The sequence below is a fragment of the Camellia sinensis genome, chromosome 8 (genome assembly GCF_055761805.1).
Source record: "Camellia sinensis isolate YWXY chromosome 8, ASM5576180v1, whole genome shotgun sequence".
NCBI lineage: Eukaryota > Viridiplantae > Streptophyta > Magnoliopsida > Ericales > Theaceae > Camellia > Camellia sinensis.
The window spans coordinates 29059186-29082139 of NC_138968.1; the positions used below are offsets into that span (position 1 = coordinate 29059186).

Sequence of the window (22954 nt, forward strand, 5' to 3'; positions counted from 1 at the left end):
CGTGACAGGAGTTCGAACAGTAGTAGCTAGAACCAAATTCGCGCCCTCTCCGAAAGGGGGGCGCGCGGAGGAAGTTCGGGCAGTCTACAACAACGTGGACCCGATCTGGACCAGACGTGGATCCTTCTCAGTACCAACATTAATTGAAGTGATTTCCTCAACCAGGTGTTTTTAAAACCTCTCTTCCTCTCAATCAATCAAATGTTTTAAAACCGGAGGAATTTCTTCCTCGTCATTTTTATCAAAGTTTTAAAAGTCCTGATTAATGCAGTAAACAAGTGGCACAAAAAAGTACTCAGAAACAGCAGTGGTACCATTCTTATTCACAACTTCCAGTTCGTCCAATTCCTCGGTTACAATCGACTCAAAAGAAAAGGAAAAAGATGACCTGGACAAAACAACGGGATCCGGGTTATCAACCCCAGGAATACCGGACTTTGACTTAGAAGAGCTAGAATCTGATTCCGACTCCACAGACTCTGTGGAATCAGATTCCAATTCACTACCTAATTCAGAATTGCTAGACAAAAAGCCCTCATCAAACTGCCAAACGAGGGAAGGTGCGATAGATGCATCCAAAATGTTGGAAGAAGGGCCCACAGCCGATTGATCTCCGATCATGGAAACAGAGAAGTCATCCGCCAATCTCTCTGGTGTGATCTAAGGATCTGAGAGGAGACAAGCTAGCGCTGCTCTTATCTCGAGTTCTATGCCATCGGACGCATCTGCTATACATTGTTCAGCCACAGCTGGTCGGTCAGTCTGCTCTTCTGTAACTTCATCCCCTTACAACTGTAGGTCAAAAAAGATCTCAAAGTCGGGCAAATGCCGCTTTTCAGAATTTAGCCATGGCTCAAGAAAGCCACAGAATGGGAAATTTTCCCCCTCCCGGACAAAGTGGCCATTCAGGGTTCCTTGAATTGGTCTATGCACCAACTCATAGTGCTTCCCAGTTTGTTTGGGCTTGGCCCTTCCTGCCATCTCTTTTCTTTATCTTACCCAATCCTCTTTGGTAGGCGTGTAACCTAGACTAAAGGTATAAGGGTTATATGGCACTTCGGCCAATACAACGATGCCCTTCTGGCCGCTCTTTCCCAATCCCATTCTGGGTACATGTTGCAGCTTATTCATAAGGTACACGGATTGTACACTAACATATAACCCCTCATCAACAGCCAGAATATCTTGTACTACCCGAGCCTCGGCCAAGGTGAACCCAGACAAAAAGCATCCTCCTCGCCGTGTACAATTTCCAAGACCGGTGTAGTGACCTCCGGCAGCGAATGTATGGAAGAGTTCCCAAAAACAATAGCTACACCCTTCCAATGGGGGTACTTCAACATCTGATGCAGAGTGGAAGAGACAACTCTCAGTTGATGCAACCACGGCCGTCCAAGAAGTAAATTAAAGGTGGCTAGGACATCTAGGACGTGGAATTCAATGTCCTATTGTGCCGGGCCAACCTGAGTTCTGATCTGCACTGTCCCCATCACTTCCTGACTTGTATTGTCATAAGCCTGAATCACCTAGGCCGTTGGTACGAAGTTTGCGGGTTTCAAACCAATAGCATGGGCCGTGTGCGACGGACACATGTTAATTTCAGACCCGGTATCAACCAAGACAACTGGTATCCACTTCTCTTTACACTCCACAGAGATGTATAATGGTTTGTTGTGTTCAGAGCCCTCAGGCGGCAATTCCTTATTTGTGAAGGTCAAAGTCGTTGAAGTGCCTCCTGGGAAAATCAGTCCCACTAACTGCTCAGGGGTTGTATCAATAGAGAGCTTAGCCTTATCCATTGCTGATAGGACTGCTTGTCTACGCACCCGTGAAGCCATGAGCAAACCCCATATGGAGATATCTGCCTGAATCTTTTTCAGCTGCTTCAGTACAGTTTCCTCCTCCAACAGTTTATCTTTCTGTTTCTCAACTTCCTTATCTTTCCCTGATGCTTCCGGTTGGTCCAGGTGTGAGGGCTTAAAGTATCGCCCACTCCGAGTCATGTGATCAACTTCCTCAACACACCATATATCATCTGGCAGATTCTGTCCCCAATCCTCATCCGTGTGGGCGAGATGCAAATCCTCATCTTCCCACCAGATTCTTTCGGCAACTGACAAACACACATCTGGTTCTACTGTAATCATTCCTGTGTTCACGACACAATCAATCCTCGTGGGGCCTTTGGCTTTTCTAGCCTTCTGATCAGTCTCAGTTCTTTCCTGCTTGAACCGCTTTAACGTGGCCTCCTATTCTGTATTAGTTGTACACAAGCTACCTAATTCTTGAGAAAATTTTTTAGTACTGGTGCTCCCTGGCAACTTCCCTTTGCTGTCGACCGTTCTAGCCAATGTAGACGTTCTTGTTTCCAACTGTTCCTGCTTAGGCTGAGACACCTCATCAACATCCGGCTCATCACTGTGCCACCCTACATTATCTGTTGACCCATTCAGGTCAAACCAATTGAAGTGCACATCCCCCAGATCCTGTTCATCAAAGAACTACAGATTATTGAAGTCCTTCTCAAGCTTAGCTAAGTCATCCAGTCCCTAGCTTGGCCCGCCCTCCCGGACTACATTAACCTCCACCCCCTTCGGTAATTCCACCCCTTCGGTAATTCCACCCTTGGCTTGGCCTGACTAGTTGACACACTGTAACGGCAAGGGTTGTATTCCTCTTCTTCAGTTAAGCTCACAAAGCCCTCAGGAATGCCTTCTTCTATCACAGCCACCATCACGGGTTCAGGTTGGGATATGGACGTGCTCATCATGCACAAGTATGTGCTTTTTAGGATGAACAACGCCGACTTAGGCAGGTGGGAGGGGGTGATGTAAATGTTGGGGTCGTATGGGATAGCCATTGTTTGGATAAGGTTTACTTGCCTGGGTGGAGGAGGGGGTTGGCTTGGTGGTGACGTTAGGCTTTTCAAGAGGCGCTATGACTTTGTTGTCAATGAGATCCTGAATCTCATAACGGAGTCTAAAGCATAGGTCGGTATCATGACCATGCTGCTGATAGAAGGCACAATACTTAGCCGGGTTGTGTGTAGGAGGGAGGGGATTAGGCAATGGGCGCGGCTCCAGGGGCTTCAGATTCCCCTTTCTGATCAGGACCCTCAAGGCCGCAGAGTTAGACATGTAGAGTGGGGTAGGTCCAGATGTGCCAGTAAAAGAGGTGGCTATTTTCGGTGTGGTGGTGACGATACCAACATCAAAAAGTCCTTGCAGCTGCGTTACTACTCATAGTCGTATTTGAACTGCGTGCAAAAGCCCTTTTGGGCTGCTTCTTTTCATGGCCAATCTGACCCTGTTTCATCGCATCCTCTATCTGCACCCCTATCCCATGAAGGTCAGTAAATGTAGGTAGGGTTATGACAATCATCTTTTGCATTAGCTTCAGTTGCAGATTGCGAACGAGCATTCTTATCTGGTCCTTCTCAGCTAGTGTAGACGTCCCCGAACGCCCCGGGAGGATGAATCCCATTCTGTTCGTATTGGGCTCACTACAGTTCAGGACTCTCAAATTGTCACGATTCTTAATCTTGAACCAAAGAGTCCAAATCCGGCAAATCGTTTTGAGAAACAGATTTTTGAAAAGAAGTGCCAAACATGGACTGCTTTGCAAGATATAGAGTCGCCACCTAAATATTTTTTATGGGGGAATTTAGGAAACCCTGACTCGGTGCCAAAGGCCACGTGTCCGTCATCACCAAAGTTAGCTCGGCTCGGGAACTTGGGTACGATTGGGCAAGGTCAGCTATGAGCACCCCCTCTTGCCCGATCTGAAGATCAGCCTCTACTAACCATGATATTCGATTTTGAAAACGTTATTTGTTCTTATTCCAGTTAATTAACTAGAATTACTATGTGATGCACACAACACAAAAATATGGACTAGATTGCCTAATTTGGAATGAAGCATTGCATATCTGTTTGTTTGAAAAACAGTTTGAAATTTGCTACTCAAAAGTAGGCTAAAGCACGGATTTCAACAAGTTGTTCCAACTCAAACAATCCAACCTTCACCCACATGCATTCAAGCAGTTTATATCACATAAGCATCTAGCCACATGGTAAGCATGCTGTCATGTTGACATTCACACTCATGCGAGATGCTAAAGCATAAAAATACTTACGATGTACTCCGAGCCAAGACAAGAACATGTTAGCAATCAGTGCATGATCCAAGTCCATGTTAAGTGGCTAATGGAATGCATACAGAATGCAATCTAGAATAGGCTCGGCTAATCTAAGAATGACATGCGAAAATGCACAGATAGCATGTATTCAAATTAGATTTGAAAAACTTTATGCAGTTAGCATGATGCGCCGAGCCTGGTGTATGCAAGACTAATGAATGGATGCACGCATGCATAGCATAAGGTATGCTAATTTAAATATGACCTAATACTAACCATCAAAAGTAGGTAAGTAAAAGGGAGAAAGAAGTGGGGGTTTGAAACATGCACACACGCATGCACACTTATTACAAATTCGCCCTCACTCGGAGGGACCAAAAGAATATACAAATTAATTAACCTATAAGCTAATTAATTATTATAGACCACTTAATTAATTAACAAATTAACTAAGCAAAGAAAAACAGTAAACAGCCTCGGGAAGAGGGCCCAATGCAATGCGCGCTCGGCTCTGCTTGGAAAGCCATTGCCATGCACAGATTGCCTCTGCTTTGACTGTTATCCTTCTCTGAAGACTGCACAAATCTCAGGGTTGTTTCCCTGAATGTTGTGGAACACCACCGGCTGAGGGAGTTGGTCGCCGGCCATAGAGAATGGTCACCAGCCACAAATTAATCCATCGGCCACTTATGGATAGCCGATCGGCACTGCAGATGGCCGGCAGGCCAAATCTTCCTGCAAAATCTGTTTCTGACAGCAGCAGAGGGCAGAACATAGCATGGCAATGCATTTCAGGCAATGTATGCACCAATCACACCCCTTATCATATTAATGACTCAAAGGGATATGATTCTCGATTCTCGGACCACCAATCGCGCATTTCCATGCATGATGGCCCAAGGAACCAAGTATGCATTTTGATATGAAATGCAATGCACATAATCAAGCAAAGGGGGCTCAACCTCCATCACAATCAACTTAAGAGGTGAAGCATGCAAGCCAATACAATGCATCCTAGGTATGGAGGCTAGTATGCAACATGGCAATGCAATGTGTAATGTAGGTTAGGCACACAACCTAAGTACAAAAGCATGTAAGGCATGGAGCAATGCAACCTACAAGTATGCAAGACACAATATGGATGTTCAAGCATGCAAGCAAGCATGTGACTTCATTCAATCATGCAACAACACACTAGTATGCAACAACATGCAATGGGGTGAACTTAAACTAGTTTAGGTAGCTCCCAAACAAGCCTAAAACAGTGGCCAATGTTTTGGAAATGAGGGCTTACACACACACACACATGTGCATGTTGATGGGCCAACACTTAAGCATAAAAAAAAGAGCAACCTTTAAGCACACTTAAAGGAGCCTAAACATGGATAATTAGCGTGTAATGTAAACTCCGGAAAACATGTTAATAATGGTGCCTAACCAATTTAAACAAGATAAACATGGCATGCAATTGGTCCAAGTACTTGAGACAAGTCAAGGAGACTTAAACCATGGCTAAGTCAACAAAGCCTCATAAGGCTAAGAGGGCTTAAAACAGGTCCAATGTAGACCTAAACGATGCTAAGGATGTACCTAGATGGTATCTAGGTGGTCTAAATATGCAAGCATACAAAGAGGCACATTCATGGAGCACAAGGCGACAACCTTTTAACACATTGAAGGAGCATCAAACGCAAGCATATAGGAATGTTATAAGGACTGAAATAACATGGTAAATGGTTCCAAACCACTAGAATAATGCAAGTAACGCATGCTCATGGTCCATGCACTTGAGGCTCACAAGCCAAGAATGCAAAGAGGCTATACTAAGCATGCCATGGTCGACCAAGGCAACCATAAATAGAACTTCAACATGCTAAAACAAGCACAGAAGCTTCACAGAGCTAGGCCTAAATCATGCTAGAACAAGGGTCTAGACCTAAAGCATGTTAAGGCAAAAATGTGGCATTACAAGACATGTATGCAAGGCATGCAAGGTGTGTCCAAACCATCATGAAATAGAGGTACTGCATGGCAAAATACTACCAAATAATAGTTAAGGCATGGTCAACATGAACCTAAACTAGGTGCTCACACATGAGGCAAAAATGGTCCTTTTCAAGGACAACAAGGAGAGGGGGGTGGCCCTCTCCTTCTTAGGACCTCAAGGCACCATCCTCATCACTGAAATCCCTCAAGATTTCAGTGGTGAGGAGGCCCAAACACAATGGTCCCGGAGCTCACCAAAAATGCACAAAAATGGAACCTAACAAGGCTTAAGAGGGTTCAAACAACCTCAAAGCTCAAAACACTCTTAACCAACTATTTAGAGTAGGAAAAAACAAAAATTTTATATGTTATACACCAAGTCTAAAAATAGTTGCAAGATAGGTTAAAAAGCTAAGCAAAGATGGGGTAAAAAAGGCAAGTTTGTTACCCTTGAAGACCCTCTTCACAAATGGTGGACCAGATGCTTCTTTGAGCACAAAACCACCCAAGAACACGAAGAACAGGCCTCTGGCCCCTCAGCAACCAAAGAAAGGTGTAAGACTAGGTGTTTATGTGCAAAAGTAAGACTAAACACACACACTAAGCTCAAGAGAGAGAGAGATATAGAGATAGAAGAGATACAAACTCAAAACCCTAATATCAAAGCTCCCCTCAGTTTTTTTTTCTCTAACCTAGAGGAGGGAGGAGAGGTTCCCTCTTATAAAAAAACCCTCTTGTAAAGCGTTCAAAGCAAGCTACACAAGAGGGAAATCCCTCCATACACGTGTATGGGGGGGAGCAGAGTGTATGCCAGCTATCACAGCTGGCATAAAAATATCTGAAAAAGCAGATAAACAGTGGTCGGCCAGCCAAAAATGCAATTTGGCCAAAATAGATGGTCGATCGACCATCTATAGTGTCGGCCGGCCAAACATTTGGCCGGTGGCAACAAAACACAACCGGTGGCCTCATGCCATGGCCGGTGATGTGTGGGGAAGGCTCAAAAGCCATTCCCTGCCCCTCCAAGGAAAAACACAAGTGTTTGGTGCAAAACCAAACACAAAACAGTCGAGTCGAGAGATCTTGAGGCAAGGCGCGTAACTGAGACCTCCGGGAAACACAAACAAGGATGATCACTGGGTGTTCAAGCGGTGACGTCCAAGTCTTGAGGACGGTCAAAAATGGGGTGTCTACAGTTGCCCCTCTTTGACAGAACTCGAAAGTCATAATAATGACGTGAGTGACTGTCAAAGCCCAGAGACGACCCATTTTTGACAAGGCCGAAGACTTAGACAAAGCATGCAAGATAATAAAGATATGCGCCCAAGGGCAGGGGCAAAATGCAACTGACAATGCAAGAAGCCGAACATAACTTATGATCATGCAAAGAAAGCTGTAACGAAGCATAACATGCAACAGTTTTAAGCAAGCAAACACAAATCCAACTACACTACAATGCAGAAAGGATGTAAGAGAATCATGTGATTCTCGATACGTCTCACGCAGAGAATACACTACCTGTCCGGCTCGTCTGGTTGCACCAGCTTCAAATGAACCGTATATACAATATCGTGCCTGAAATAGAAAGAAAACTTAACAGGTACAATATTGTTAGTAGTATGCATAACATGCAAAATGATATGCAATATATACAAAACTATGTGCAATAATGCAAAAGCAAATGCAATGCAATTGGATCATGATCCAATCATGTGCAGTTCAAAACCACAAAAATGTCAAATAGATTGATGGAGATGCAAAGTCCATCTACCATAGAAAAGGTGTCGCAACCCTTAAAGCGCGTACACATGCAGAACTATGAGTGACGTAGACAGATACAAGAACAAGTAATTGGGTGGAATGACATAAGTGGAGAAGTGACCCGCTAACGAAAGACCAATGATCCTAATGCTGGATGCAAAAATTATACTACAATGTAATATGTACAATGGATATGGCGCGCAGGCCAAACCAAATCTCGCCTGGGAAAGGCATGGACACATACAAGCCGCGTCTAACACAGAAAAGGTGCCGCAACCCTCAAACCAACATACCAGCGTGGAATAGGCGCGTACACATGCAGAACTGTGCTTTAACGTGAAAAGTATGGGCACATACCAGACCAAGCCCAACAAGGAAAGGCGCAAGCCATAAATAGAGGTGATGCAATGAATGCATGCAAGCTATAATGCAGTATGCACCGGAATGGAATATATTCAATGAATAAGGCACAGAGGCCAAACCAAATCTTGCCTAGGAAAGGCATGGACACACACAAACCGCGCCTAACACAGAAAAGGTGCCGCAACCCTCAAAGTGCGTACACATGCAGAACTATGCTTTAACGTGAAAAGTATGGGCACATACCAGACCAAGCTCAACAAGGAATGGCGCAAGCCATAAATGGAGGTGATGTAATGAATGCATGCAAGCTATAATGCAATATACACATTATGCAATAGAATGGATGTAGATGCGATATTTACAGTGATGCATGACACATGTACTATTGGTAATGAAATGCATGACATATGCAATGTATACAAGGGATGCATGACATATGCACTATCTACAATGAATGCATGACATATGCACTACTTACGATGCATGCAAGACATATGCACTATTTGTTTTGGTTTTGTTTTTTGAAATGCATGAAAAGTGCATGAAAGGGAAAATGCATGGCAATGCATGTTGCTTTTTTTTTTTTTTTTTTGAAAATGCATGATAATGCATGATTGTGTGTTTTTTTGTTTTGTTTTTGTAATGCAAATGATGCATGTTGACGCATGCTGATGAAAATGCATGACAATGCACGTCTTTTGATATGCATGACAATGCATATGATCTTGAATGTGTAACGACGCATGTCGCTCGAAATGCTTATGAACTCGAATGCGCGACGACGCGCATCACTTGAAATGCATGATAATGCATGTGAACTTGCCAAAAGTCATTCAGGCACGACAAACACCGAAGGACATGCACCTTTAGAGGATTTAAGGTCTCCTAGACCGAGCGTATTTAAGGTCTCGCCAGACCATTTGAAAATGCATAACAGTGCGAGCATAATGATGTATAACTCAACATGCGTTCATACCAAAGCGTTGTAAAGCAATGCATGTGGGGCAACTGTCGAATCCTAAAAGAGACAAAAGGATACACCTTGCACATATTCGAGTGCCACGCACAGAAGACATAGCCCAAGGTCAAAACAGAGGCCGGTTGAGCTTCGGAAATGCACTGTCTTCCACTGTCTTGAGAAATAAATACCCCAAACTATACATATGACCCAAACAAGGTTGTAGGAGGCTCACCGGCCATCCATCGGCCATCAAAACATCTCACCGGCCAAATATTTGGCCGACCGGCCAATAGTGTGGCCGACTGGCCAAACATGCCTGAATCGGGGCAGTTTGGTCTTTTGGCCTCGTGTCTTTAAATATAGGTCCTCTAGCCCTATATTTTCCACTTTTCGTTGGTCGAAATTTCTTTCCCTCTCTCTCTCTAAAGTATTTTTCTTCCTTCATTCTCCCGTTTTCTTGCGTTTCGCGCCCGTTTCATCATTCAATTTGCGAAGTTCTTTACGTTTTGAACATTTTGAACCGAACATTTCTTTATTTTGGTGTTTTTTTTGCTATTTCCACCTTTTAGGGATTGTTCCCCTCGAGTTTCTCTTGATTTCCGTGCCTTTTCATTTCCGGCCTTTTCCGGCCATTTTTCGCCCCCTCGGGGTTGACTTTTTAGTTGACCTTTTGCATTCTCCTCCGATTTTCTCTCTTCCGGCCATCTTCACACCACTTTTGACATGGCAGATGATATTCCACGGGGCAGGACTCCCCTGGATCACGAGGTGGACCCAGAGGTCGAGCTCCTGCCCTTGAGCGTTCGCCCGTTTGATCCGGCGACCTACCGGCCGATGATTCACGTGTTTCCTCCCGACGGACTTCGTTAGTTTCGGAGTTTTACAAGTGGCGTGCCATCAGAGCTCCTTCTGCGCGAGCCGGAGTCACACCTATCATACGGCTCTTCCGAGGTATATTCTTCCCCGTTTCATTTTTCGCAATGTAGAACACTTAACTGTCATAGTTGATTTTGTTCTTTAACTGGTTAACCCAGATACATCGATACACTGTATGTGGTAGTTGACTGTGAACACACTTGCACTTGATGTCTGTTTGAATCTGAACACGTGCACACACGTTGCATTGTCACTGAACTATCCAAACACACTGGCATGTCGCATGTCATAGTTCACTATAAGCACACTGGCACCCGATGTTTGCTTGAACCTGAAAACGCGTACTCATGTTGTATCTATACTGGACCACTTGGAAACACTGACACGTTATATGCCGTAATTCAGTTCGAGTACACCGACACCTGATATCTGTTTGAATCTGAAAACGTGCACACGCGCTATATTTGCATCAACTTTTTACTGTTCTTCAAAACTATACATTGAATATTGCTTCGCAACTATTTTCTTTTGAACAGGGAGATTCCCATACTGTCTGCGGGTATGGGAGTGCCGCCGCCAGGGATTGGTACATGGAGCTACCTGATACAGTTTGCCACATCGTGGATCAGGCCGACTTCGGCGCATTCTGCAGGGGACTCTCCCAGCTTACTACGAGCAGACCTCTCCTTGCTGCTCTAGCGGAGAGGTGGTGGGACACCACCGATTCATTCCACCTCTCCGTCACGGGAGACATGACAATGACTCTCTATGACTTCTCGATGCTCACCAGCATCGGGGTAGGGGGTGATCCGATCCCCTTCGACACAGAGATGGATGAGTGGTACGCTGCCCAGATACACTTGCTTGGCACTCAGCCGCCACTCGCTCGGGCAGGATATGTGCGATATTCGTGGTTCGAGAGCCACTTTCGGGATCAAGCGCCGACCACTCGGGTAGGGGAGGAGTAGTACGCACACGGCTTCCTCATGTTTCAGTTGGGGACGACGATATTAGCCGATCGGGCGAACACCGTGCCCCTCTGTTTGTTGAGCGCACTAGTGGATGTCACATGAATTCTACGCTTCGACTGGGGTGGGCGCTGCTCTAGCCACTCTATACGGATACATGAGCTCAGCCTCCCGTTGCAGCGGGCAGTTACTCAGGTGTTACTGGCGAGCTTGGGAGGTACACCTTTTTCTCTGTTTTACGTTTCTGCCTTTCATTTTTTGTACTCTGTACACTGCACACATTGTGGTCTGCTTCACACTGAATGTACACTGCACACACGGCGCACATATACCCTGCTTTACACTGATTGTACACTGCACACATTGTGCACTCTGCACAATACACTGCACAGTACACGGCTCTGCAATTTCTGCTTTATTTTGTATTCTGCTTTATCTGATAATCCTACTGGTATTTGCTCTGCAGTTGTGGGTCTACACCTACTTTCTGAGACTCGCGCTAGTGCCTGACGAGGAGACCCCTCTCGTCGTTTTGTTCTCGCGCTGCTTTGACGTGAGGTGCGTGCGGAGGCCTCGGGAGACGTTTATCTTCTTCTGCCGCTACTTTGACACCATCACCCCCGCAGAAGCATGTTCAACCTTTAGAGTTTTATTCGGCTTGGCTTTACACTATATTTTCAATATTAGTAGATAACAAACTGCATGTCATTACAGATCACTTGGCAGCCTTGGGTTCCATTGCCTGCAATGATTCAGAATCAATTTGCTGGTGTAGAGATGACTGCATGTTTCAGGATTTTGCTGGAGGGCCCAGTCTGTCGGGCTTGGTACCTGGGTGAGCGTTTCCTATGCCAGACCCTGGGCTTGCCAGAGCAGATAGTTCCGGGTCCACCTCCTACCCACATGAGGGACACCGAGAGGTGCACTGCCGAGGAGATGGTCGATTACACGATCGACTGGGACGCGGAGGGCTTTAGGGGCAAGGGTGACTACTCAGAGTACGTTCGGACGTACATTATGCGGCCTCTGAGTGGTGGCCGTCGAGTTGAGAGGGAGAGGTCTGTGACGCCGGCAGTTGGAGTGGGAGCAGGGGCAGGGACGTCAAGGACAGCTTGAGTCTGTGGCAGGAGCAGAGCTCGGAGGGGTCAGGGGGTTAGCTGGCCAGTGCTACCCACGATGATGACATGCAGAGGGCGGGGCGTGGCGACTTACCAGATTCCCATTGCACCCCCTCCGGCTGATCATGAGTTGGTCGGGTTCTATGACTTACCTCCGGTATGTACTACTTCATCCTGCATCTTGTATTGTCATTTTATTTCAGTTCATTTGATATTCTGCAGAACAATGATGCTTCTAGCGCTTTTGCAGGCCTCTTCTGAGTACACTCGCCAGTCCCTAGAGCTGACTACCTCTGTGATGGGGATGCTCCAACAGAGCCTCGACCTTCTAGCGATTTATAGCATTCCGGTATGTTTCTCTGACCGCAATCTCAAACCATACATAAAATATTTCACACATCTGATGCACAACAGGACACTGGATACACTGCCCTCACGGCATTTGACATACTGCAGCTCACAGACTGTTCGCAACACTATCTACGGCATTTATACACTGTACTCGTACCTTGCATTCGGCACTGTCACACTGCTCACGCTATTCACACATTGTATTCATACACTGCATTCTGTAGCACATTGATACACTGCTCACAGTATTCACACACTGTATTCATACACTACATTCTGTAGCATACTGATACACTGCTCACAGTATACTGATGCGTTTGCCTTTTGCATTTTTTAGCCTCCCTTCCAAATCCTTACTGTGGGAGGTGCTCCAGCTGGACCTTTTGTTCCTGCCGGGGGAGATGGCAGAGTATATCCCCGCACCAAGACGGGGCGCACCCATGTTGGGAGTAGCTCACGGGCACCCATCCCTGATGATGATGATGAGTCCGAGGCTGAGGCAGAGACAGAGTCGTCCGAGGAGGAGACCGGAGACGGCTCGGGCTCAGACTCAGATGGCGACGCTAATGGCGATGCTCCTGGACCTTCGTCCAGGAAGAAGACGAGGACGGACCCCTAGGCCAGAGCCCTTTTGACATTGCTTCAGATTTTTGCTGTTTTTCTTTTCCTCTTTCTTTTAGTACTTTTTGCTGGTAGCTAGAGTACCTTTGTACTGTCGTAGGCAGGTTTTTGTTTCCAAAACTACGTACTCGAAAAAGATGACGAAATGAAACAAACTTTTTATCTGAAAAAGTGTTATATTTGTACATTTCATATATGGCATCGTATTGCATCATGTTGTACCTCAATGTAAATGAAATTGATCTGTTGTCTGAAGATTGAACACTTACATTGTAATAATCAGATAACGAACCAGCCAACAACAAAACAACCCATACCAACCACTGCTCATTCCGAATACCCAGCCCATACTCTACTGGGGATTAATCTGCATACAGCTCATAACACAGCGCTTGGTTCATTTTGCACACAGCGGATCCTGAACAAACAGCCCGATTCTGCGAAGACGGACCATGAAGGTTGAATCTACTGAAGTTGAAGCACACTCGGATGCGATCTGAAACCCAGAAGCTTCAAAGAGGCCCAGGTTTTCCTATTCACACTTATCGGGGGTGGACCCTGCAGTTGTATGAAAGAAACAAATCATGTTTTTGTATAAATGTGGAGAATGGCACAACATTCTGATCACAAAACGATTAATCTTTGAAATTGAAGAAGGGTTTTTTTTTTTTAAAAAAAAACCGGGGTAGTGAGCCTACAACTGGACATAGCGAGAACGACTCAACAGCGGAGACAAAAAGGTAAACAACCTAAACACAACGAGACACACTCAGAAAAGACTCAAAACAAAGGTTGAGGTAAACAAAACAAAAGACCTGACATGCAGACGTATTAATGAAGATGGGGGACCTCAGATCACAAGGAGCCAGTTCCTCTGGGTATTGTTTCCCACCCTCTCTCATTTGTGTGATTCTCACATCACTCAACTCTCAGGCTTGGTTCTTCTCTCAAAATCCTTTGGCTCGCTTTTTCTCTCAACTTACACCTCTCTATTCTTTACTCTCTCATTTTTATCCCTCCCCAGGGTGCTCAATGGATAACTAGGAAGTTGTGGGTTCACGCCCGACATGGTTAGCTCGTGGCTGTTTCTTCTGGTGGCGTTTGGTCGATGCACCAGGTAAGAGAACGGAGTACCTTGATCCCTTTGGGTTCGTGCTTCGTACTTGGTTTGATACCTCGTTGCTCAGAGGTTGAGAGAGCTTTCAGCCCTTAAATGATAGCTTTAGTTGTGGCCTTGTAGCACGCGCCCGCGAGGGGCCCTCGCTACAGTTCAGACTCGATTTGTGTCACGGTTCTTAGTCTGAACCAAAGAGTCCAAATCCGGCAAATCGTTTTGAGAAAATAGATTTTTAGAAAAGAAGTGCCAAACATGGACTGCTTTGCCAGATACAGAGTCGCCACCTAAATATTTTTTAAAAGCGGAATTTAGGAAACCCTGACTCGGTGCCAAAGGCCACATGTCCGTCATTACCAAAGTTGCCTCGGCTCGGGAGCTATGGTACGATTGGGGAAGGTCAGCTACGAGCACCCCCTCTCGCCCGATCCAAAGATCGGCCTCTACTAACCGTGATATCCGATTTTGAAAACGTTATGTGTTCTTATTCCGGTTATTAGCCTAGAATTACTATGTTATGCACACAGCAAACAAGTATAGACCAAATTGCCTAAATTGGAGCAAAACATAGCACGTTTCTTTTGCGAAATAGTTTGCTACTCGGGAGTAGGCTAAAATGTGGGTTTTGCCACCCTCGAGTGGGCTTTTAGAAAAACATGATTTTGCCACTGTCGGGTGGGTTTAAAACTCACAGTTTTAATGCATTATCCCAATTTAAACAATTCGACCTTCATCCACAGGCCTTCAAGCAGTTATATCACATAAGCGGCTAGCCTCATGGTAATCGTGCAATTATGTTAACATTCACACGCATGCGAGATGCTAAAGCATAAATACTTACAATGTACTCCGTGCCAAAACAATAAACTAGTTAGCAAATATGCGTGATCCTAGTTCATGTTAAAATGGCTAATGTAACGCATGCAAGATGCAAGTAAGATAGGCTCGGCTAATCTACAATGGCATGTGAAATGCTACAATTAACACGTATTTAATTTGGAATTGAAATACAAATGCAGTTAGAATGATGCGTCGAGCCTGGTGCGTGTAAGACAACTGTATGGATGCACGCATGCTAAGCACAAGGTATGCTAATTTAAATATGCCCTACTACTAACCATCGAAGCAGGTAAGTAAAAGGGAGAAAGAAGTGGGGGTTGGGAGACATGCACACACTCACCCACACTTATTACAAATTCGCCCTCGCTCAGAGGGACCAAATAAATATTACAGATAATTAACCTACAAGCTAATTAAATATTACAGGCCATCTAATTAGCTAAGAAAATTAACTAATCTAGGGAAAATAGATAAACTGCCTCGGGAAGAGAGCCCAATGCAATGCATGCTCGATGCTGCTCGGAAGTACACTGCCATGCGCAAGCTGCCTCTGTTTTCCCTGCTATACTCCTCTGAAGACTGCCAAAGTCTTGGGATGTGCTTACTGGAAGTTAAGGAATGCCCCCGGCTGGAGCGAATCATCACCGGCTGTGATTTGGTGTCCATCGGCACACAATGAATCCATCGGCCATTGATTTATTGCCGGTCGGCACTCTATTCAGTCGATCGGCAAGAAGTTCCTGCAGCACCTGTTTGACAGCAGCAGAGGACAGAACTTTGCATGGCAATGCAATTCAAGCCATATATGCACCAATCATGTCCCTTATCATGTGAGTGAGTCAAAGGGACATGCTCCTTGGTTCTCAGACCATCAATCGCGCATTTCCATGCGTGATGGCCCAAGGGACCAAGTGTGCACATTTTGATGTCAAATGCAATGCAAACCAACAAACCAAAGCCCAATTCCTATCACTAGATCAAGGAACAAGACATGCATGCTAGATGCAATGCAACCTAGGCATGCAAGCTAAGGATGCAACATGGGAATGCAAGATGTACATGCAAGCATGCAAAGAAACATGCAAGGTAAGCATGCAAGCAAGCAAAGGATGGACTTAAGCATGATTTAGGCAACTCTAATTGGGCCCAAAACAGTGGCCATAAGTGCTATGAAATGAGGACTAAACACACATACACACATGCACATGTTAAAGGGCTAACACTCAAGCACAAAAGGGCAACTCTTAAGCACACTTGAAAGAGGCATAACATGGACTAATGGCATGCAAGGTAAGCATTGAAAATCATGTTACAAAAGGTGCTAAGCCAATTAAACAAGATAAACAAGGCATGCAAACAAAGCCAAAAACCCAAGACAAGCCAAGAGGCTTAAACCAAGACTAAGTCAACCAAGCCTCACAAGGCTAAGAGGACTTAAAATAGGTCTAATACGAACCTAAACAACACCCAAGGGACACCTAGATGGCATCTAAGTGGCTCAAATTCAAAAGCATGCACAATGACCAAAACATGGAGCATGCAAGACAAGCTTTCAAGGCTTCAAAGAGGCATTCAAGGCAAGCATACAAGCATGTTAAAGGGACTGAAATAACATGGCAAATGGTCCCAACCCACTAAATTAAGGCAAGGATGCATGCTATACATTCACACACTTAAGGCCAACAAACCAAAAATGCAAATGGGCTATATAATGCATGCCATGGTCGACCAAAATGGCTAAGGACAGACCTTAAACATGGCAAAATAAGCACGAAAGCTTCACAAAGCTAAGCCTAAAACATGCTAAAATAATGATTTACAACTTAAGGCATGTTAAGGCAACAAAATGGCATTACAAGGCATGTATGCTAAGCAAGCATGGTGTACCAAAACCAACTAAAAACAGAGGCATATTATGACATAATAAGCACAAAAATCAGCTAAGGCATGGTCAACAAGAGCCTAAGCTAGGTGCTCCCTCAAGAGGCAAAAATGGCCCTTTTCAAGGACAACAAGGAGAGGGGGTGGCCCTTTCCTTCTTGGGACCTCAAGGCACCATCCTCACCTCTGAAATCCCTCAAGATTTTAGTGGTGAGGAGGCCAAAACACCAAGGTCTCGGAGCTCACTCAAAATGGCACAAAATGGAGCCTTACAAGGCTTAAGAGGGGTCAAACACCCTCAAACCAAAAAACACTCTAAACTAACTATTTAGAGGGCCTAAAAACAGAACTTTTTTATGTTATACACAAAACACAAAAACAGTTGTAAGGTAGGCAAAAATACAATGCAAGAAAGGGGTAAAAAGGAGCAAGCTTCTTACTCTTGAAGACCTTCTTCAACGATGGAGCTCCAGCAGCTTCTTTAGGTTGAAACCAGCTTCAAAACCTCCAAAAAAACCCTCAAGAGGCCTCAGCTCCAAGGGATGGTGTAATGGTGGGTGCTTGTGAGCAAAAGTAAGACAAAACACACACACTAAGCTCAAGAGAGAGAGAGAGAGAGATAGGATAGATACAAATTCCTAACCCTAAAACCAGAGCTCTCTAACCATGTTGTCTAACCCTAATGCCAAGAGAGGAGACTCTCTCTTATAGAGCTCTCTCTTGTAAAGCTTGTCAAATAAGCTTGTCAAGAGAGAAATCCCTCCATACACGTGTATGAAGGGGAGCAGAGTGGGTGCCAGCTATCACAGCTGGCACAAAATATCTACCAAAAGTAGATGAACAGTGATCGGCCATTCAAAATTGTCATTTTGGCAAAATAAATGGCCGACCGGCAACAAAGAGTGTCGACCGGCAATATATATTGTCGATGGCATAAAATCATTGGCCGGTGGCCTCAAGCCATGGCCGATGATGTGTGGGGATGCCTCACAAGGCATTCCCTACCCCTCCAAGGCAAAACACAAGTGTTTGGTGCAAAACCAGACACAACACGGTCGAGTCGAGAGGTCCTGAGGCAAGGCGCGCAACCGAGACCTCCGGGAACTCAAGACGAACACAAACAAGGGTAATCACCAAGTGTTCCAATGGTGACGTCCAAGTCTTGAGGACGGTCAAAAATGGGATGTCTACAGTTGCCCCTCTTTGACAGAACTCGAAGGTCATAATAATGACGGGAGTGAATGTCAAAGCCCAGAGACGACCCATTTTTGACAAGGCCGAAGACTCAGACAAACATGCAGGACAAATAAGATATGCGCCCGAAGGCGGGGGCAAGATGCAAGATAATGCACAGAGCCGGACATAACTTATGATCATGCAAAGAAAGCTGTAATGAAGCACACATGCGACAACTTTAAGCTAGCATACACCAAACTACACTACAATGCAGAAAGGATGTAAGAGAATTATGCAATTCTCGATACGTCTCACTCGGAGGGTACAATACCTGTGTGGCTCGTCTGGTTGCAGCAGCCTCAAATGAACCGTACATACAATATCGTGCCTGCAAAGAAAACAACTCAACAGGTACGATGTTATTAGCAACATGCATGACAATGCAAAAATGGATGCAAAATGATATGCAATATATACAAAACAATGTATAAACAATGCAAATGAAAATGCAATGTAATTGAAACAATGCAAACTATATGCAAAGCAATTGAATCATGATCCAATCATGAGCGGTTCGAAACCACACCTATGTCAAATAGATTGATGGAGGTAACAAGTCTGTCTACCATAGAACGGTCAACTGAACTATGAGTAATGTAGACGGACACAAGAACAAGTATTGGGGGGATGACAAAGGTGGGGAAACGACCCGCTGGGGAAAGGACAATGATCCTAAGAAAATGAAAATGCTGGGGAAATGGCAATGGATATGGCACGCGGGCCAAACCAAATCTCGCCTAGGAAAGGCATGTACACATACAAGCCGTGTCTAACATAGAACGGTCTATTGAACTATGTTTCGACTTGAAAAGTATGGGCACATACCAAACCAAGCTCAACATGGAAAGGCGCGAGCCATAAATGGAAGGTGATGCAGTGAATGCATGCAAATTACAATGCAATACCTACAAATATGTAATGGAGTGGAAATGCAATACAATGGATATGGCCTGCGGGCCAAGCCAAATCTTGCCTAGGAAAGGCATGTATACGTACAAGCCTCGTCTAACATGGAACGGTCTACTGAACTATGTTTCGACGTGAAAAGTATGGGCACATACCAGACCAAGCTCAACATGGAAAGGCGCAAGCCATAGGCGGAGGTGATGCAGTGAATGCATGCAAGCTACAATGCAATATCTACAAATATGCAATGGAATGGAAATGCAATATAATGGGTATAGCCTGTGGGCCAAACCAAATTTTGCCTAGGAAAGGCATGTACACGTACAAGCCTCGTCTAACATAGAACGGTCTACTGAACTATGTTTCGACGTGAAAAGTATGGGCACATACCAGACCAAGCTCAACATGGAAAGGCGCAAGCCATAGGCGGAGGTGATGCAGTGAATGCATGCATGTAACGCCCTCAAAATAATAACATTAAACCCATCAGATAAGACACGCATCTACATATAAACTAACCTCATTCCTTTCATTCATTAGAATTCCAAGACATAAGTATTACATGTTAACCTCATAACAAAATGCCCTACGGGCTTACAGCTTTCCAAGTTAACACTTGGTTACAACAAAGAGTTCTAACTCGTTACACATTAAGCCCTTGGCTTGAAATTACATATAATACATCAAAAGTAAAACGACAAAACTATGCCCGCCACTAGCCTCCCAGCTATGTCCTTGGAGGTGGCATGCTTCCTGTACCTGAAAATGATATTCCCATATAGGGTGAGCCACAGCCCAGTAGAAATACACTAAACCAACCATGGACAATGACTAAAACATTAGCAATTGATAGTTGGTCAACACTGATACAATCACATAAATTACATATTTATGTCAACGACTTACAAGTCCCAATTACTTTTCATTTTCCCTTTTTCAACAGATAAGCATGCTAGCTCTATCATCATTTTCACAGATATGTATAAAAACTATATCTCACATTCAGATAAGCATAAAAGCTATATCCACATTCTCAACAGATATGTATATCAACAATATCCACAGATAAGCATACAAGCTGTATCCACACTTCACAACAGATATGTATATCAACAATATCCACAGATAAGCATACAAGCTGTATCCACACTTCACAAAGATAAGCATATGAGCTCTATCTTCACTTCTCTAGACAAGCATATGAGCTCTGTCTACGGAGTACATCCCCTATCTCCTCCAAATACCTATCCGGTTTAGAGGTCCATCCCCTATCTTCCCCTAAACCGCGGAGTACATCCCCTATCTCCTCCTCTACACATAACGTATATAAACACATTGGTTCTATATACAATCACACAATACACACAATTAATGTATTCTATCAACCGTCAAGTTCCATGACACATTTCATTGATTAGTTTCCGTTTACCTAATCATCATGCATTGTCTACAACAATCTCGACTATCCTCCACCGATAGCCCAAAGCAGTTATTTCTAAACTGAAAATAAATGCACAAATGGATATTCAATCAACATTTCATTTCCTCATTTCTCACCAATTAATTATCCCAATTAATTAAACAATGTAATTAGGCCATTTTCCATAATTACCATTTCAACCCTTAGGTCCCATTTTCATCAATGATTCAACAATCATTCCATTTTTTTTTATGCCAAACATGCATCTAGGTTTATTATGAATGAAACCCCAACTTTTGTATAATTGCACAAAAGCCCCAAACTTTCACAAAATTACCAAACCAAGCCCAACATCTCAAAATACCAAAATTTAAAGACAAAACCCATAGAGAGGAGTAGGTTATCCCTACCTCAAATTCGGAGTCCCAAAGGAGAAGACGACAAAACCCAACGTGCTCCAAAACCCGAGATTTTCAGATTAAAATGAAGCCCTCGACGATCAACAACTTTTTTGTAAAGGCCAAAGGTGAGTAAATCACTCCTACTAGATCAAAACCTAGAGAGAAGGTAGAGTCTAGAGTGAGAGGCTCAACAATGGTGATTTAGGAAAAGTAAGAGAGAGAAGAGAAAGTGAAAAAGTGATTTGAAAAGTCACAAATTCGGGACTTTAACCCAGGTCTCCGCTCGAGCGTAAAACACCCCGCTCGAGCGGCCACTCACAGACTTCCGCTCGAGCGGCCAACCTCCCGCTCGAGCGCAGAATGCACTCGCTCAGCACTTTTGCAGAACCAGACCTCCGCTCGAGCTCCCAACCCTACGCTCGAGCTCACAACACTGCACAACAAGATACTGGATGGATGTAATCTACGCTCGAGCGCCAACACCTCCGCTCGAGCGTACAGGCCAAAAATCTGGGCAACTAGTTTTGGTTTCTAAACTCAACCAACCTGTAACAAACCCGCTCAACACATCTTATAACTCAAATACAAAGTAAGAAAGGATGTAAACAAAATAATAAACAGCTACCAACATCCACGGACACATGTCCGGATCACTATACAACAAGGGTAAACCCGGGATCGCTATAATGCAAGCTACAATGCAATATCTATAAATATGCAATGGAATGGAAATGCAATATAATGGGTATGGCCTGTGGGCCAAACCAAATTTTGCCTAAGAAAGGCATGTACACGTACAAGCCTCGTCTAACATAGAACGGTCTACTGAACTATGTTTCGACGTGAAAAGTATGGGCACATACCAGACCAAGCTCAATGTGGAAAGGCGCAAGCCATAGGCGGAGGTGATGCAGTGAATGCATGTAAGCTACAATGCAATAGCTACAAATATGCAATGATGGATGACAATGCAACTACTTATGATGATGCATGACAATGCAACTATATTTTTTTGTTTTTGTTTTTGTTTTTGAAATGCAAATGCATGATGATGCATGATTTCGAAGTGCGCGACAACGCGCAGCTTTTGAGATGCACGTGAACTTGAATATGCGACGACGCGAGTTGCTTGAAATACATGTGTAATGCAACTTATCAAAAGTCGTTCGGGCATGACAAACACCGAAGGACTTGCACCATCAGAGGATTTAGGGTCTCCTAGGCCGTGTATGTTGCACAAGAAATGCATAACAATGCAAGTGAACTTGAAATGCGCAACAACGTGTGGCTATTGAGATACATGACAATGTAAATGGATTGTGCACATCAATGCACTGAAGGTCTTGCACCTTCCGAGGATTTAAGGTCTCCTAGACCGTAATAAAATTCATGAGAAATGCATAATAATGCAAGTGAACTTGAAATACGCAGCAACGTGCGGCTTAAGACATGCATGACAATGTAAACGAACTGTGCACATCAATGCGCCAAAGGTCTTGCACCTTCCAAGGATTTAAGGTCTCCTAGACTGTGTATATTACACAAGAAATGCATAACAATGCAAGTGAACTGTGCACATCAATGCGCCAAAGGTCTTGCACCTTCTAAGGATTTTATGTCTCCTAGACCGTAATAAAATTCAATACCTGTGCGGCTCGTCTGGTTGCACCAACCTTCAATGAACCGTACATACAATATCGTGCCTGCAAAGAAAACAAACTTAACAGGTACAATGTGATTAACAACATGCATATTAATGTACTTGAAAATGCGTGACAATGCAAAACAAGTGGGAAGCATAACGATGCTGTGAAGGCACAGACATGTAAGTGGAGCACGCGGTCTACGCAGGCGACGAAAATGATCATAAGCAGGCGGTCTACGCAAGCAATGAAATTGAACATAAGCATGCGGTCTACGCAAGCAGAACATGCAGTCTACGCAAGTAAAACATGCGGTCTACGCAGGTAATAAATTTGAACACAGGAAAGCGGTCCACGCAAGCAGAACATG

The 22954-nt window shown here is 44.3% G+C and overlaps 1 pseudogene; it reads right to left on the reverse strand.

Annotated features, from left to right (window-relative positions):
* Positions 1 to 2249: 2249 nt before the first annotated feature.
* The window catches only part of LOC145797653 (protein PHLOEM PROTEIN 2-LIKE A10-like), a 69934-nt pseudogene continuing 49229 nt past the window's right edge, over positions 2250 to 22954 (reverse strand).